Here is a 16,808-nt window from a genome sequence, read left to right on the forward strand (position 1 = left end):
GCTCCTGTAGCTGTCAGTCAGTTGGCCAGTGTACTATGCAAGCAAGCATTTAACGGATACCGAGATGCGGTATCTGAAAATAGAGCGATTAGCCTATGCCCTGTTGATCGCTTCCAGAAAGCTGCGACCTTACTTCCACGCTCATACTATCCATGTGATGACTAATTACCCCCTCAGGCAAGTCCTCCAGAAGCTAGAGACATTGGGTAAATTGCTTAAATGGGCCATGGAATTGAGTCAGTTCAATCTGAAGTACAAGCCAAGATTGATTATCAAAGGGCAGGTTGTTGCTGACTTTATTTCAGAATTCTCCTATCTTCCAAGTGAGTCAGAGCAACAGCCTAGCGAAGCCATCCAGGAAACTGCTCAGAATCTGTCGATCTAGAGCCTCTATATCGATGGATCATCGAACAGAAAGAGGGCTGGTGTAGGTCTTCTCCTTTCGGGGCTCGCGTTCACGGCGTTCTTCGGTTCGGATTCAAGGAAACCAACAATGAGGCCGAGTATGAAGCTCTGCTCACTGGATTTCGGTTGGCCAGAGAAATGGGGGCAACCGCGATCAGTATCCACAGCGACTCCATGTTGGTCGTTAACCAAATTTTAGGGGAATACCAAGCTAAGGAAGAAAACATGATCCGTTATCTAAAAGAAGCTAAGGCCGCACTCGAGCCGTTCAAGCACTTCGCAATCACTCAGATTCCTAGAGATGGCAACTTTGTGGCGGACGCCCTGGCAAGAATAGCCTCATCATTGGACTCAGAAGCGTCGAATAGCATTCCTGTTCGATTCATCGAGGCCCCAAGTATTGGCCCGATCGAACAGGCCATGAATGTGACAGAATCAGATTCCTGGATGATTCCCATTTCCAATACCTCAAAGATGGGATCTTGCTTGACAACAAGGTCGAGGCAAGGGTTCTGCGAACAAGATCTGCTCGGTACACCCTCATTGGGGACCAGCTGTACATGCGATGATTTAGTGCCCCTCTCCTTCGATGTGTAACCGGCGAAGAAGCAGAATACATAATGAGGGAAATACATGAAGGGATCTGCGGTAATCACACCGCCGCGCGATCTCTTACAAACAAGGTTGTTTTTCAAGGATACTATTGGCCCTGAATCCAAGATGACGCCTACAACTTTGTCAAGAGGTGTGATAAGTGTCAGCGGTTCGCTAACATACCACGAGCTCCCTCCCACGAACTGATAACCATGACTAGCCCCTAGCCTTTTTCCATGTGGGGGATCGATCTCATCGGTCCGATGCTAGTCGGGAAAAGGGGAGTTAAATATACTGTGGTCACGGTAGATTACTTCACCAAATGGGTAGAAGCCGAACCGCTAGCCACAATCACCACCAGAAAGCTCAAAGACTTCGTTTTCAAGAATATTGTGTGCCGCTACAGAATTCCTCATACCCTCATCTCGGATAATGGGAAACAGTTCGACAACGAGGAATTCAGGCAGTTTTGCGACGAGCTGGGCATCCATAAAAAATTCGCCTCAGTCGCAAGACCACAAGCAAATGGCCAAGTTAAAGTTGTCAATGAAACCATCAAGCACACTCTAAAGGCCAAATTGGTGCAACCAAAGGGAATTGGGCCAACGAGCTCCCCGAAGTCCTATGGGCGTACAAAACAATCCCAAGAACCTCCACCTCAGAAACACTTTTTTCGCTAGCATACGGATGTGAAGCGATGATCCCTGTAGAGGTAGGAACTGGTTCACTTCGGAGGGACTTGTACAATGAGGTCGACAACGAAGCACTTATGAGAGCAAGTCTAGACCTTGTTGAAGAACATCGCAGCAAGGCTTCGCTAAGGATAGCAGCCTACCAGCAACGCGCGAAGAGGTTCTTCGATTCAAAGGTCAAACGAAAAGATTTTCAGGTCAGCGACCTTATGTTAAAGGAAGTTCTTCTCGGTACCAGGGAACCAAGTGTAGGAGTGTTAGGACCGAACTAGGAAGGTCCATACCGCATCGACAAAGTGATAAGACTGGGGACTTATCATCTCAAAAGGCTGAAGGGTTCTAAAGTACCCCGAGCTTGGAATGCTCAGCACCTTCGACCATACTATCAGTAATTCCGAACTCAGTTTTCCTTGTACATTAATTTCTGATTTTTGTAAATCATTTCCTTGTAAAGTGTTACTTTGTGCGCTTGTAACAATCTTCGCATGTAATCTTGTTTGTGTAAATGTGTTATGTTATCACACTTGTTCCAATAATGTAAGAAATCAGAATGTACTCATGAATAATAAAGCAAACAGAAGTTGTAAAAGCAAAAATGTATTTCATTAATGAGAAGAGTACATCAGGCAAAATGGAACGACTATAAGCCCTAATCTGGACCGACCTCATTGTCCTAGGGCTAGTCGGCTGGGGGTTTCTCCGAGGCATGTCCCGAACCTTCTGTCTAATCAGACACTCGAGCGGCCGCCGCTTCGTCATCCTCCGGCGCCTTAGACATGAGGGTATCCTGCTAGTCCTCCGAAAGGTCAGACATATCAAGTTGCAGATTCTTCGGTCGCAATGCATAAATAGACTCGATCGCCCATTCGACAACCTTCTCCTCGACCTCTATTGCCTAATTCTGCATCTCTTCGGTCAGGGAAGCAACTTTTCCCTGACTTGCCTGAAGTTCAGCCTCGAGAGCTTGCCTTTGCTTCTCGGAGGCATCCCTCTCTTGTTCTGTTTGCAAAGCTCATAGACAGGTCGCTTTGAGCTCCTAGTCCCTCTCTCCGACCTCCTTGGAGAGCCTGGCTATGGTCCTTTGAAGCTCTTTTATTTCCTCTGCATGCCGCTCGAGCTTCGCTTTTTGGAAGTCCACCGTTCAAAGAGCCACGTCTCTTTCATTCAAGTACCGGTTCGCTGACTCAGAAGACAGGTTTCTCTCTGTTTTGGAGGCTTCCAAGCTTCGCTTGAGCGTTGCGTTCTCTTCCTTCAGAATGACCTCCCCCTTTGCGGCTCCTAGTCGAACCTTCTCTAGGGACATTCGCATGGAAACCAGGGCTTGCGAACAAAGAAAGAGTTAGCTAATCAAAAGGAGCTAAGGGTAGTCCTCGCCGAGGACAGTTCGTTCACCTTGCTTAAATGTTGGACCGATGTGGACATTAGGTCCACGTCGTTGGAATCTTGGAACTGCTCAAATGATTCCGAGAGTCCGCATTCCAGTAAAGTGTAGACCACCTACTGCAGGTACTCCGACAGGTTCCCCAGCGAGTCCAGCACAGGAGTATTCTTCTTCGCTCCTTCGACAGTGGTTGTGTCTTCCATCGGTTCCTTACCTGACCTCCTCACGTCCGACTGCGACCTCTTGGGTTGATCTTCCTCAGATTCGGTCTCTGACTCTTCGACCTGAATCTGCCTCCTCTTCTTTTGCTGAGCCGTTGTCTTTAGCTCGGGCGAGCAGTTGACGACTGGGAGACCTTCGTGGTTCGGATTGGTGCGTCCTCTGACGGTTAAGGTTGAGAAGTTCCAGCAGGTCGCGCCAGTGGGCCCGATGCTACACCTTCAGCCAAGGGAACGGTCGGAGCCGCTTTGGCTTTTCTTGACCGAGGAAAATTGAGTGGCCTTCGTCGCGGCTGCTCTGACTCCTTTGAAGGCATGGTCGCTGCATACAAAGCATCGTTAGCAAAGTATTTCATTTCACAACCAGAAAAGGACCAGTTAACAAGACTTACTCAATGGGGGCTCTAAAGACACGCTTGCGTTGAAGAAACTGTATTTCCATAGATTCGCGGTAGTCACGAGCTTCTTCACGTTGCGAAAGTCCTCCGGTAGGAAGCCAAAATTCTAGATCCTATTCGGATCGAAGAGCAGCCTTAAGTCAGTAGTCTTGTTAACTGTCAGAAAGGAATCAGGTCGTTAGAAAGAAAACTCATTTCGAATTTAAAGAATTCTTCAACCAAAAAAAGAAAAAGAAAAAAAAAAAAGAGGCCTACTCGGTTCCTGGAAGCGGCAATGGCCATCATAGTAAAAGAAGAAAAACTTTGTTTCATAGGCCCCCGCATTGCTAGGGTAACTGTGTATCCCCTCGGCGATAGTAGGTCGCTTGGACAAGTAATAAGAATCCTTGTCCTTGCTCTTTTTTAAGAAATATGAACAGCCGAGCTCCACCGCGGTCAGCTCGCCCAACCCGTTCTCGCAACACACGATGTACATTGCAAAGGCAATGACGTACACGTTTCGAGTCAGCTGCATCGAAATAATCCTGAAGTGATCCAGAAGTGACCTGATGAAAGGGTGGAAGGGGATCAGTCCCCCACCCTTGATGATCTCCTTGGAGATGGCGGCCAGACCACTTAACGGGTAGCGCGATGAGTGTGCCATGTCGAGGAAAACGTCCACCTCGATACCGTACTGTTTTATTACCCTCTCGAGCTCATCCCCGGTAGGTACCGAGAAGACCTCAGGAGGGATACTTGGAGCATCCTGCGGGGACGAACCGGTTCCCTATTCGGATCTGGTTGTTGAGGGGTCCATTTTGCCGGTCTGCAAAAGGGACAAGCAGAAGGGTCATTTAGCCACCGTACGCTATTTCGTACGATGACGTGGAAGGAAAAAAACTTCCTAAATCCCAAAGAAAACCCTAACAGCATGATTCGAGCCGCCATTCATGGCTCGAACTCGACATAAGCATCTCGTCTCCGATGGGCTACCGGAAGACTGACGCCATTTAACAATGGAAAATAAGGAAACAAAAACAGAGAAAAGTTCTTACCTCTCGGAGTATGAGAATAGCTTCCTCCTCAAATACCGAAAAATGCTGGTTTGGAAGGCAAAAGTTCCAGGCTTGCAAAAATCTTTTACTCTCTGTGAAAAAGACTCTGGTGACATTGCTTGAGAAAGATTTGAGCTTTTATAGTGCATGAACCAACGTTTGGTTTTCTCGGAATCAAAACGGCGTTTGGGCGGCAAAGTTTTCTCACCATTGATCATGGCCACGTGTCGCACATCAACGGGGAAGAGTGAGCGTCATGACTGAAGAAAGTCAAATCTTCATCTTTCCCGTTGAAAAGCTTAAACGACGGCCATCTCTCTCTCAGAGCACTAATTGCGCCTCAATCTCCATTTAATGCTCTGGTAAGGGGCGTCGTTCCAACATGCCACGCATTTAATGTTTTGATAAAGTGTACTGTGTCGGCGTACAACGCATTTAAAGCACCTGGTTGTCACTTATCACGTGCAGACGCATCTATCAGCGCAGAGACTGCTTCATCAAATGCATCCATCCCTAAAGCACAACAAGTGACGTCTGACGAAATCAGGTCGCTCGTCCTCTGTAAACAATGATCATGCGAGGTCGTGTTTGCAAAAAGTGCCATCCCGACCTACTTTCAAACAGGTCGGAATCATCAGAATCTCCAGAAATCATCCAATCACGGCATGACTTATAGTTTCCAAGGTTCGATCCTCAAACCTTAAAAACTAGGGGACTTCTGTTATGCCTAAAAAATATAAGGGCTGATGTAAGGTCCAGTCAGCATGCAAAAGTTAGATCATGGAAACGCCCGCAACCTGCTTCTGTCAGAATAGTGGGCGCGCGCCAGGCCAGCCAAGAGCTATGATGATCCCACGTGTCCAATCCATACTCCAAATCGTGTAAATCACTATAGAAGGTGGACAATGTGACATAAAGAAGGATTTTGCACAGATAATCTCACCAACCCACAGATTCAGTGATAATTACCTCAATCCATTCCTCTATAAATTGAGAGCCCCTCTCTCATTGAAGGGGATTCGCATATTTTACATTTGATTAGCTACTCTCTCTCTCTCTAGAATTTTCAGCATTTGATACCTTGTATTACCATTGTAAAGTCAGTCAGCTAAAGCGACCTGACCCTTATCATCAATATAAGCATCAATGGATGTAGGACTTGCTACCTTAGCATCCAAACCATTTTAAAAACTATCCCCATTGCATTTACTGTCATTTCCTTTACAGTCACGTGTGCCTTTTGGGACAGCTCAACATTTCACACTTGTATTTCGTTGGTGTAAAAATCGCGCATCAACAAGAAATAATCTAATTTTGAAAAGCTACTCCTATTAACTTTTGGAATCATTTTATAAAACTGATTATTTTATAATCAACCTTAAACTTAATAAGTATCAAGAATTATTTACCAAATACTTTCATTATTATAGCTTCAAACTTAATTAATTATTTATTGAGCTATAGCAATATTCCTAATAACACTAAAAATAGTTAATATTTATGTTATAGGAATGTCTTTCTTTTAGTCTAATATTCTCACGGACTCCTCCCAAACTTTTTTTTTTTTTTTTTTTTTTGATAATCAGGGTGTTCAGATAAACTCACACACACCTCAATTAATCTCGAAAGTCTATTGAACATCTTACAAGTCCAACGTTCCAAGCAAGCAACAAATATAATAGATAGATGATCCTAAGGTGGTTTGAACCCAGAAAAACAATAAAATGAACAAACATTCTTAACCATAAGCCAATCTCTTGAGGTTAACTCCACACTAACGTGACATCTAAGGCCTCACAACAAGTTTAAAAGCATTTAGTAGTCCGTTCAGTAAGGTACACATACAAGTTGCCGGCATGCATGTTTAATGTTTTTTACGAGGGAATTTATTTTGTTTTATTTTTTGTCTTAAAGAGGTATCAATGATTGTGGTATTGGGGTCCAGCAGGTAGCCTGAATTTGAATGAGAGTCAGAATTCAAAAATATCTAAACATATCCAACCGATCATCACTGTGATTGGATATAGATCTCATTTGTTGAAAAAAGAAACATATATTTTCACATACATACAAAATTCAATCCAATTATGTTTCATGAATCATAAAACATTATAATATTAAAAGACTAAAGTATTATCTTTGTGATCTTTGAAAGATATGCTTGTAACTTACCCAAAAGCATAAATCTTAAAATTTACAGGCATGATCCACATGCATGTCTCCCATAATTGAGTGGATATCATATTATACATATTAAGAATTGTTTAAAAGGTCGGTGAGATTAATTTATTTCGGATTATAGAGAGGGTCCATATATATAATGGATTGCATTAATTATATTGCTTTAGCATATTATACCAACATATCTTAATGCGATAGCAATACCTTACAATACCATAACCATAGAACTATGTAATGGTTTATTTGTTGGTGTTGACTTGATGTAATAAACTTTACATCTTAATTAACTTCATAATGTAGCATTTTTCAATAAAATTTGATATAATGTATGCCTATAATCTTTGTGACAATTTATTTATCTACATCATACACTATAAAAAAATTTAGTCCTCAGCGAGGAAATTAAATTTGGAATTTCCTCATTGAGACTATGTATATATACTAATGAATAATGATGTAATGTAATAAATGATATAATAATCATATCAAAGAAATTTTCACATTAATTGAAATAACAATTTTTATGTCTTGATTTTTTAAGTATAAATTTAGTGAAATTTAATCACTTCAATGTCAGATCCTAATAATTATATTTCAATTTCCATATGACAATTATTTCATTTCGGGTGCATTTGGTTCGGGCTGAAATAGGATTAATCCTGTACTCTTTGTTTAATTTTCAAGATTCTCTCATTTGGTTGTCAAGTAATATAATATTACAGTAACATTTTATTACAAATAGTGTTTACTATTGATAATATTGGGGGTAATCAAATTACTTGCTCAGGGGGTGTTAATGTTAGATTACCGGGGTAATCATATTTTTTACCCTATTTTGCCTTTAATATTTTATCATTCTGGACACATTTACCCTTATATATCTTTTAAATTACAAGTTCCCCAAATTGACTTAGGATGACATTTCTGCCCCCCATATTCAATTTATAGAGACAAAAAAAGCCCTTGATATTTGAAAAAACTATAAATACATATTATGTTCAATTAAACCCTAATCCATCATCGTTTTTTCTTTTCCTCCACAATGAAAATCAGCGGTGCTATTAGGGTTCTCTTTCTTCTCCAATCGACGCGAAGCACACTAGGTTGGTTCCTTTCACCGAACATTTGTGTTGTTGTTTATTAAATCGTACACTGATGCGTTGATTTTTATTCGTCGTCAAGTAGTTCTAGTCCTGAAGTCCAACAATTTGTCTTTGTCATTTTAATCGAGTTAGGTGAGTTCTGTAATACTGTATTTTGTGTGATTCAATACGCCATTTTCAGTAATCAAACAACTTCGAAGAAAAAAGTCAATTTTTTTTGTCCATTCATACACGAAACTTGCACACAAATATATTGATGTTTTGTTCGAATGAAAAAGGGCATGTTGTTGGCATGATTATCTTGGTTTGAAGTGTCAGTGTTTGGGCATGGTTGATGGTCTTTAGTTTTTAATATGATATGGTCGTTGTAGAGAATGAAGCATGTTGGTTTAAATTTTGGGTTATGTTTCCCTGTTTTGTTTCAAATTGTGTTGTTTCAATTTGGGTTTGTTAAGGCGGTATGCATGTGTGATACAGTGATTGTGTGGATGTTCTTTTTCTGTGATGTGCTATTTGAAATGGCAATTTGTATCTTCCTAAACTGTACGCATTCGTAGCCTTTGGGTTTTACATTTTGTTGTTTGGGTTCGGGTGGTTGCCATTCCATAGTTTGTTTTGAATGTCTAGTGTAATGGCTTTGGTGCTGATGTACTTTAAATTGTGAACTGAAACAGTATAGGTGTTTGTGAGTAATGTTATGCTTGTTGGTACATGGAGTAGTTGAAACAATCATGGCTCGTTTACCCCTAAGGCAGAAGATGCGTTTGGTCACAATCTTACTTTTGCAATTGCTCATGATGGAAAGCATGTTCGCCATGCTTCTAATTGTTGGGCTTGCTATGCTACATATGAATAGGAATACTATGGGTTTTATAACTTACAGGGGTAGGCATTATCTAAGAGCAATAGGTAGGCGTCCTATAAGATATGTTGCCGATCGAATTGATAGACATAATGTTAGGTCACTCAATTTACAGAACATGGTTTTCGATAGTGATACATAATGTCTTGAGAATTGTAGAATGGATGTCAAATCATTTGACAAGTTATGTCATTTACTAAAAAGTATTGGCGGGTTAGCATCAACTAGAAATGCAACTATAGAAGAGATGGTGGCTAGTTTTCTTCACATAATTGTGCACCATGTGAAGAATAGAGTTCTTAAAAGACAAACAAAAAGATCTGGTGAGACAGTTTCATGAAATTTCCATGGAGTGCTGCAAGCTGTGTTGAGACTGCATAAAATTCTGCTAAAAAAACCAGATCCCATCTTGGAGAATTCAACTGATGACAGATGGAAATGGTTCAAGTACACATTGTACCCATTCGGTTTATCATTTTCATATTTGTTTGCTTATGACATTATCTAGAAATTAATTTAATCTTTCCTCGTTTTTGCTATCCTGTTAGAATTGTTTGGGTGCTTTAGATGGAACATATATATGAGTTCACGTGGACTCATTTGACAAACCTAGGTATTGCACCCGAAATAATGAAACTGCAACGAATGTGCTTGGTGTTTACACACCGGACATGCAATTTATTTATCTCCTCCCCGGGTGGGAAGGTTCAGCTGTATATGATAAGGTGTTGAGGGATGCCATCAAAAGGAGACATGGGTTAAAGGTCACCCAAGGTAAATCGTTGATCAATTTATGTTTTCTATAGTTGTATATAGTTATATAGTCAATGGTTTTTTTATTCTAACATGTTTAATTTCATGGTAGGGTTTTATTACTTATGTGATGTTGGATACACTAATGGGGAAGGGTTCCTGGCACCATATAGAGGGCAACGATATTATTTGAATGAGTGGAGGCAAGGTCGTCAACCAGGGACACCGCAAGAATATTTCAACATAAAACACTCTCAAGCAAGAAATTGTATTGAGAGGTGTTTTGGTATACTAAAGAAAAGATGGGGTTTTTTGCGAGAAACATCCTTCTACCCGGTTATGTCACATTATTTCAGCATGCTGCCTTTTACATAACTTCATTAGAAATGAACTGCCAACAGACCCAATCAAGAGTGAGGTCGGTGAAGTGTGCAATGTCGAGGACGACGAGGAGGACATTGGTGAAGTTATAATGCATGTGGAGACGAGTGCCGCGTGGACTGTGTGGAGAGATAATTTAACTCAAGAAATGTTCAACAATTGGATTTCTTTGTGAAATACGTAGTGTCAGGTTATTAAGGTTTCTATTGAATGTGTATGTCCGTGTTGATGTCTTCTATTGCAAACAATTTGATCGGTTTACTTTGTTTCTATTGTGACTGTATTGTAAACACTTGTAGCACCTGGTTTTTCTCTTCTGTTATGTTTTAGTTGTTGATGCTTTGTTGTATGTTAAATTGGAGTTGTTTAGTTATTATCTTTCATTCTGTGGCGTGCATATATTTTGTCAGTGCAACAACTTTTACAATTTCTCTATTATTTTCTTTCGTTTCTTGTAGTATAAATCATTTAAAATTTGGGGCTACTTTGCTGTGTTTTTATCTAATGTGTTATTGAAGTTTCTTTATAGAATGGACAACTCAGATCCAAAAAACGAAAGTGGTGAAAAGAGTTTGAGTTTGGACATACCAAACATTAACACAAAAGGAAAGGGTAAAGCCAAGAGTACCGCGACCAAAAAATAGTAGACGAAGAATGAAGATGCTCATTGAGTTGACTCTCTTGTAATACTGAAGCAAAGCAATCAGTGGGGTGTAGATAATGGCACAGTTAAAGTTGGGTTTCTGTCCCAACTGGAAAAAATGCTGCAAGAGGCATCCTGGACATGGCCTTAAGGCAATTCCTCACATTGATTCGAGGTATAAGTTACTAAAGCACCAGTACCATGCGATCAATGAGATGATAGAAAATGGCAGTGGATTTAGATGGAATGATGCGAAGAAGTGTGTTACCGCAACCAAAGATGTATTCAATGAATGAGTTAAAGTAAGTGCTTTTTATTGATTGAAATTGTTTACATGTTTAATTTTTTTTTAAACTTTCATTCCTCTGTCATATTATTTATTTATTTTTTTATAGAGTCATTCTACCGCGAAAGGCTTGTGGCACAGACCATTCCCCCACTATGACTTGTTAGTCATAGTGTTTGGTAAAGATCAAGCAACTGGAGGGGCTACAGAGACCCCTACTGATGCGGTGGAGGCTTTTGAGACAGAAAATGAGGCGATTAATGAGACAGATATGGACGTCGATGTCGATCTTGAGGTGGATGGCCAAAGCACTATTTAGATGAAGGAAGAGATGGCTAGTTTTACATGTCAGACAGCCACAGGTGGCCCTAGTAGGAGGGCTGTCAGCAGCCGCAAGAGGAAGGTTAGGGATGAAGGTTTTTCTGACTTCATGGATTAGATGGGCAGGTTTAGCAAAGCATTTGAAGGAACCTGCAAACAAATTAAAGACATTGCATCGTTTTTCAAAAGGGAGTCTAAAGAGAAAGATAGGAGGAATTCGTTGTTCAATGCAATAGCTGAGTTGGGAGTTCATAGTTGATGAGCTGCTGGAGGCAGGGGAGGTGATATGTAAGAAACCTCACAAAATTGAGTTCTTCTTCGCATTACCGCTTCATTTTAGGCAGGAGTTTGTGAGGAAACAGCTCACAAGTAATGTGTATCGTCCAGTATTTGATGATTAGTAATATATTTATGATAGGGTTTAACTTTTTTGTGCATTGATATGTTTGTTTAGATGAATGTGCTACGTTAATAGAAGTCTGTCAGTTGCATGGGTATGGCGTATTTTTTACTATGAAACACCATGGTGTAGTATATGCATTGTATAGACTGTGGATGTTGTGTACTTTTTTATTATGTGTGATAGTGCATTGTGTTAGCACTTAACCATATCCCATTGTGAATATCTTTTGTTGTGTAATACCCTGGTTTTTGTTAAGGATTGTAAATGTTGTTAATTAAATGGTAATCACAATATGAAATGGTGTTGCGTACTGTCATATATATTGTTGTTGTTGTTATTATGATATCCAATTATCATGTGCTGCAACAGTTATCTTGAGTGCAAGGTATAACAAAATTACCTTTGCTTTTTACTTCCTCATTCTTTTTTTACATGTTTTTAAATTTGATTGTCATCTGTATTTTTTACACATGTTCAGGGTGAATGACATCTACACAAAGGTAGAGAGGGGAAAGTGCCGAGATTGGGTGTCATGGACAGTCACATGCCACATGACCAGTGTGCAGAGAGGACAAAGATGAAAGTCAATAATGTGATTTCATAAATTCTTACTTTGTTTGTGGAAGACTTATCAGTATTTGATGAAGTAGATTTGCACATATTATGCATTTTTATGGGGAATGGAACCTGTACAGAAGGCCAAACCAACTAGTGTTGACCATGGCTGTCATGGTGATTCAGACGTTATATGGATGGTCTCTAGTTAGAGCAAATTTGACGGTAAGGAATATGGTTTCATATATTTGTTCTTTGGGGAACATAATAACGTTTCACAAAATAATGAGGTCAATTTTCTTTATAGGTAAGAAACTTCCACGACGAGCAAGTAACAGCATTGCCACTAGTAGACAACATGAAATGTTGACTAGCAATACGTTCGATCGGCACTTGGGGAATGCTTCTCACCTGCGTCCATGTAATTTTTAAATCGAAAACTTTTTGGTGGTGTTGATAGTTTTGGTTATGATAGGAAACTATGGATAAGATCTACACATGTTGACATATCGGATTTCAAGTGTCTCAATTCCATGTGGTTTTTCTTGTATTTCGTACGAGCTGGTAGGCAGAAGGTTGTGAAATGGATTAAAAAAAAGGACATATTCTCTACGAAATATGTGCTCATTCCCATTGTATTATGGTTAGTCAATGTTTGCTGATTTTTATAAATGCAAGGTAATTTTCGATTCTATTGATGGGGGTGCTATTATTCTACATTTCTGCATATGCAGGGGTCACTAGAGTTTGCTGATCTTATGCAACTTTGGGGAAGTAGCGCGATCAGAACCCTACATAAGCTGCATGCTATTGTTGGATTCACTTCGATCGGCTAACCCAAGGAGGTTTGAACCTCTGATAAGAAAGTAAGGTCTTCTAACAATTTTCAAGATCCTGCTCCAAATTTTTCACTTGTGCTAGAATCTGTGGCTAATATTGCAGCTAATTTTAATTCCACAACTTGTTCCACAAGTTTGCCCTCGATATCACTGCTGTTGAAACAACAACGGGAAAGACTAACCGAGTGGCTGAAATACCTCTCATGGTGCCTAATGTGTGTAGGGCTACACCCCACAGGGGTCACATTTTGGATTTTCGTTGTCATCTGTGCATATGCTCACTGACTTACTGAATGTTATGTGTGTCCAGGTGCCCCAGCAAAGGAACCAAACTGATTGCGGCTATTTTGTGCTTTATTATATATATAAGTTCCTCGAATGTGCACCAGCGAAATTTTCCCTAATCGAAAGGAATTGCCACTCATAATTTTTTACATCATTTTCCATCAAGATACAATTGCTTATTCATTATGTTGTTGTGTAATTTGTGCCTCACCATAAATGAAAAATGATAGGTTTGGGGAGGATGATGTCAAATCTTTCCATGACAAATTGCTGTTGGACATCGCGTAGAGTGAGGCAGTGGTAATCATTTGCTGTTGTAATTGCCGATTTAATATAATATGGGCTATGTCACCATTGATCATGATCATGGTCATGAATTGTATTTGCATCACTAACAAGTATGATTTCCTAACTTGTACAGATCTATGAAAACAGCAAAAAAGGTTAAAGCTAGAGTAACATGCATTCGGCCGCATTGTTTTATTGTAAATTCTGTGTTTCCATAACTATTGTACAAAAAGTAGTTCATGTGTTACAAAACAAAATTCCAAAACAATCCAACATTATGATAAGGCATAACTTTGTTTTTCTTTTCTATTGAAATATCTATTACATACAAATGTTTGTTTCAAATAGCTAAATTGCAACAGTTTCATCAGATGTATGGATGGTGGGATGTGTTTCGGAATGGGCTGAAGAGGGGTGTGGATTATGGATTTTTCTTTTGTGTTTGGAGATTTTTGGTGGGGTTGGGTGCATTTCAATGTCTGGTATGCTATAGAGAGAGGAATGGGTTTTCTGTTGTTTGTGGGTTGTTGTTTTGTGTTTTCTCTTTGGTTGTAGTTTTTAGTTGTGTAGTAGGTTTTTTACTGCAGGATATGGTTTGCATGTTTGATGCATTAGGTGACGGTGTTATGGAGGAACGGGACATGATCGTATGACGACTGGGCAGGGGTGTTGAGAGCCTGCACTGCATGTTTGAGCTACAAGTTGTGTATGTTGGTTTAACAGTTGGTGGGTGTTGCTGTTGGGCTTGAGGTTGATGTCTGTGCAGGTTTGTAATGGTGTGTTTAGGGTGATGAATGCCAGTATTGCAGTGTACCTTGTTGCTGCTGTGTTTGTTATTTTATGTTTCAAATTTCTTAGTGCGGCTTAGGAAAAAAGGCTCATTGGTCATTTCCCACAATATTGCTTTGTAAAAGAACCAGTTACCCAGAATAAAAAATAAAAATTGTTTGCAATGGTTATATTTTGTTACATAATTTAAGCAAAAACTTAGAAAAGATTCGCCCAACTCTTAAACTTTGAAGGGACAAGTATAGAAACTAATTGCAAATGGGCAAAATTATACCTCTTTAACCAAGCAAAGCCATAATTGATTCCCAAACATCAGAACTAGTAAGGGTATTTTTGTAAAATAACCTTATGTAATATAAAATTATTGTCAACCAAACACTATTATCAATTATAAATCCCCTGCAAACCAAACACAAAAATATTTTATACTCGGTAATCTTCAAGGTAATCTACCTTTCCATTAATATAATATTCTCGAATAATAAAACATTCCCTTAACCAAACGCTACCTTCATGTTTTCTTAGAAAATTTAAGGCATTGCCCATTGATGTTGTACCATTCATCAATATTCTTTGAACTTCATCTTTAGATTTGCCTTGAAGAGATCCCACAGCTCCAGTATCCAAAGCAAGAATTCAGTTGCTTTAGGATTGATTCAATCACATGCTTTAGGGCATCTCCAACCCTACGTCATTTTGGTATTTTTACACCAAAATGACGCAAATTTCTACTCCAACCCAGCGCCATTAGCTGTGCCAAATTGGTGTCCTGCTACAGTGCCACGCCAAATTTGGTGCAGCACTGTAGCTCCACACCAAATTGGCGTGGCACTATTCATACATTAAATTTTTTTTTTAATTTTTTTTATTTGTATTTAAGTTAATTTGATTATTATTTATATTAATAAATTCATAATAATGATATAATTCAAAAAATGATGAAAAATTAAAAACAAAACTTTATTCAATGCAAATATTAAACTCCTGAAGTTGAAATTGTCGTAGATGAAAATGTCCGATTTCAAAATTTTCTTACTCGACATAGATAAATCAAGGATACAGAGGCTCACCATGCTCTTTGAAATACATTAATTGATCATTTGTGGGAGGAATATACTAATTCGGAAAATTAAATTACTATCAATATGGAATTTTACTTTTGTGTTGTTGTTATCTTTTTTTTTTTTTGGTGTCATTTTATATTAGATGTAATGTTTTTCTATATTAATTGTAACGTTTATTTGATTAAATAAATGCTTAATTTTATTAAATTAGTATAATTTTCAAAGTAATTATTATTTAATAAAAATATCATTCCTAATATTTAATTAATATATATATAAATAATGAGTTAAATAGATTAATTATTGGTTATTACAATAAAAGAAAAAGAAAGAGAATATTCTAAAGAATATTCCTTTTGGTGTAATATTTGGTGCAATAGGTTGGAGATGCAATAGTATTTTACACCAAAAATCACACCAATTTGGTGTTAAACTTGCACCAATTTGGTGCAATGGGTTGGAAATGGTCTTAACATACATAAGTTATCATTAATGATACATCATTTAAATATTGGAATAATTTTTGTAGACGTAAAAATCTACCTGTACGGAAGAGGAGACTAATCCCATGAGCTTGAGACCACTAGCGATCCGCTGTACCTACACACGTAGAAAAACAAACGTGAAGCGACGGAAAATACTGGGGTGGTTTTTGCCGTAGGCACTCCGACCCTCAAGTCAGCAAGGCTGAAAAATGCTGATTTAGTGAGGGCTAGGGAGTAGAGAGATTACCAGAAGTCTAGTCAGAGCCTGTGACTACGGTTGTGGTGTGAAGTTCTCAAGTGGGAACTCCGGGGTCTAAAGGTGTAGTGTAATCTGCCTTGTGAGAGGGATAGCCTCTGTTTAAATAGTGACTGTTTGGTCTCCCAATCTTGATGGGATTGGGAGTTCTCATAGCAATATGTTTCCCCCAGGGATACGCTCTTTGACCCCCTAATCCTGGCGTGAGAGGGAATCCTAGCGTGACTCTGACACGGACCTTAGGGGAGTTGGGGCGGTAGTACGCTACCTTACTAGTGTTTGAATAGGAAAGTGATCTATGGGTACCCGTGGACTCTGAATTCGCTCATAGGTCTCGGAAGTGAACTGGGATTAGGAGGCTTGTGCCCCGGATGGTTTGGGTCTCGTATCGAATTGGCCTAATCCGGATTGAGCCGCATCGGGATTGGGCCTTGTCTATCTCTCATTGTCGATCCCGCTTTCCTATTTGAGCCAATGACGATTTTTGGCCGTAACAATTTTCCTAAAAGATAGTTCTCTTTCTTATGTGAATATCTTCTCCTTCTGTGAACCTTTCACCTAAATTGATTATTTATTTCTCCTTTATGGTGTT

The sequence above is a fragment of the Pistacia vera genome, unplaced genomic scaffold (genome assembly GCF_008641045.1).
Source record: "Pistacia vera cultivar Batoury unplaced genomic scaffold, PisVer_v2 Contig107, whole genome shotgun sequence".
Taxonomy (NCBI): Eukaryota; Viridiplantae; Streptophyta; class Magnoliopsida; order Sapindales; family Anacardiaceae; genus Pistacia; species Pistacia vera.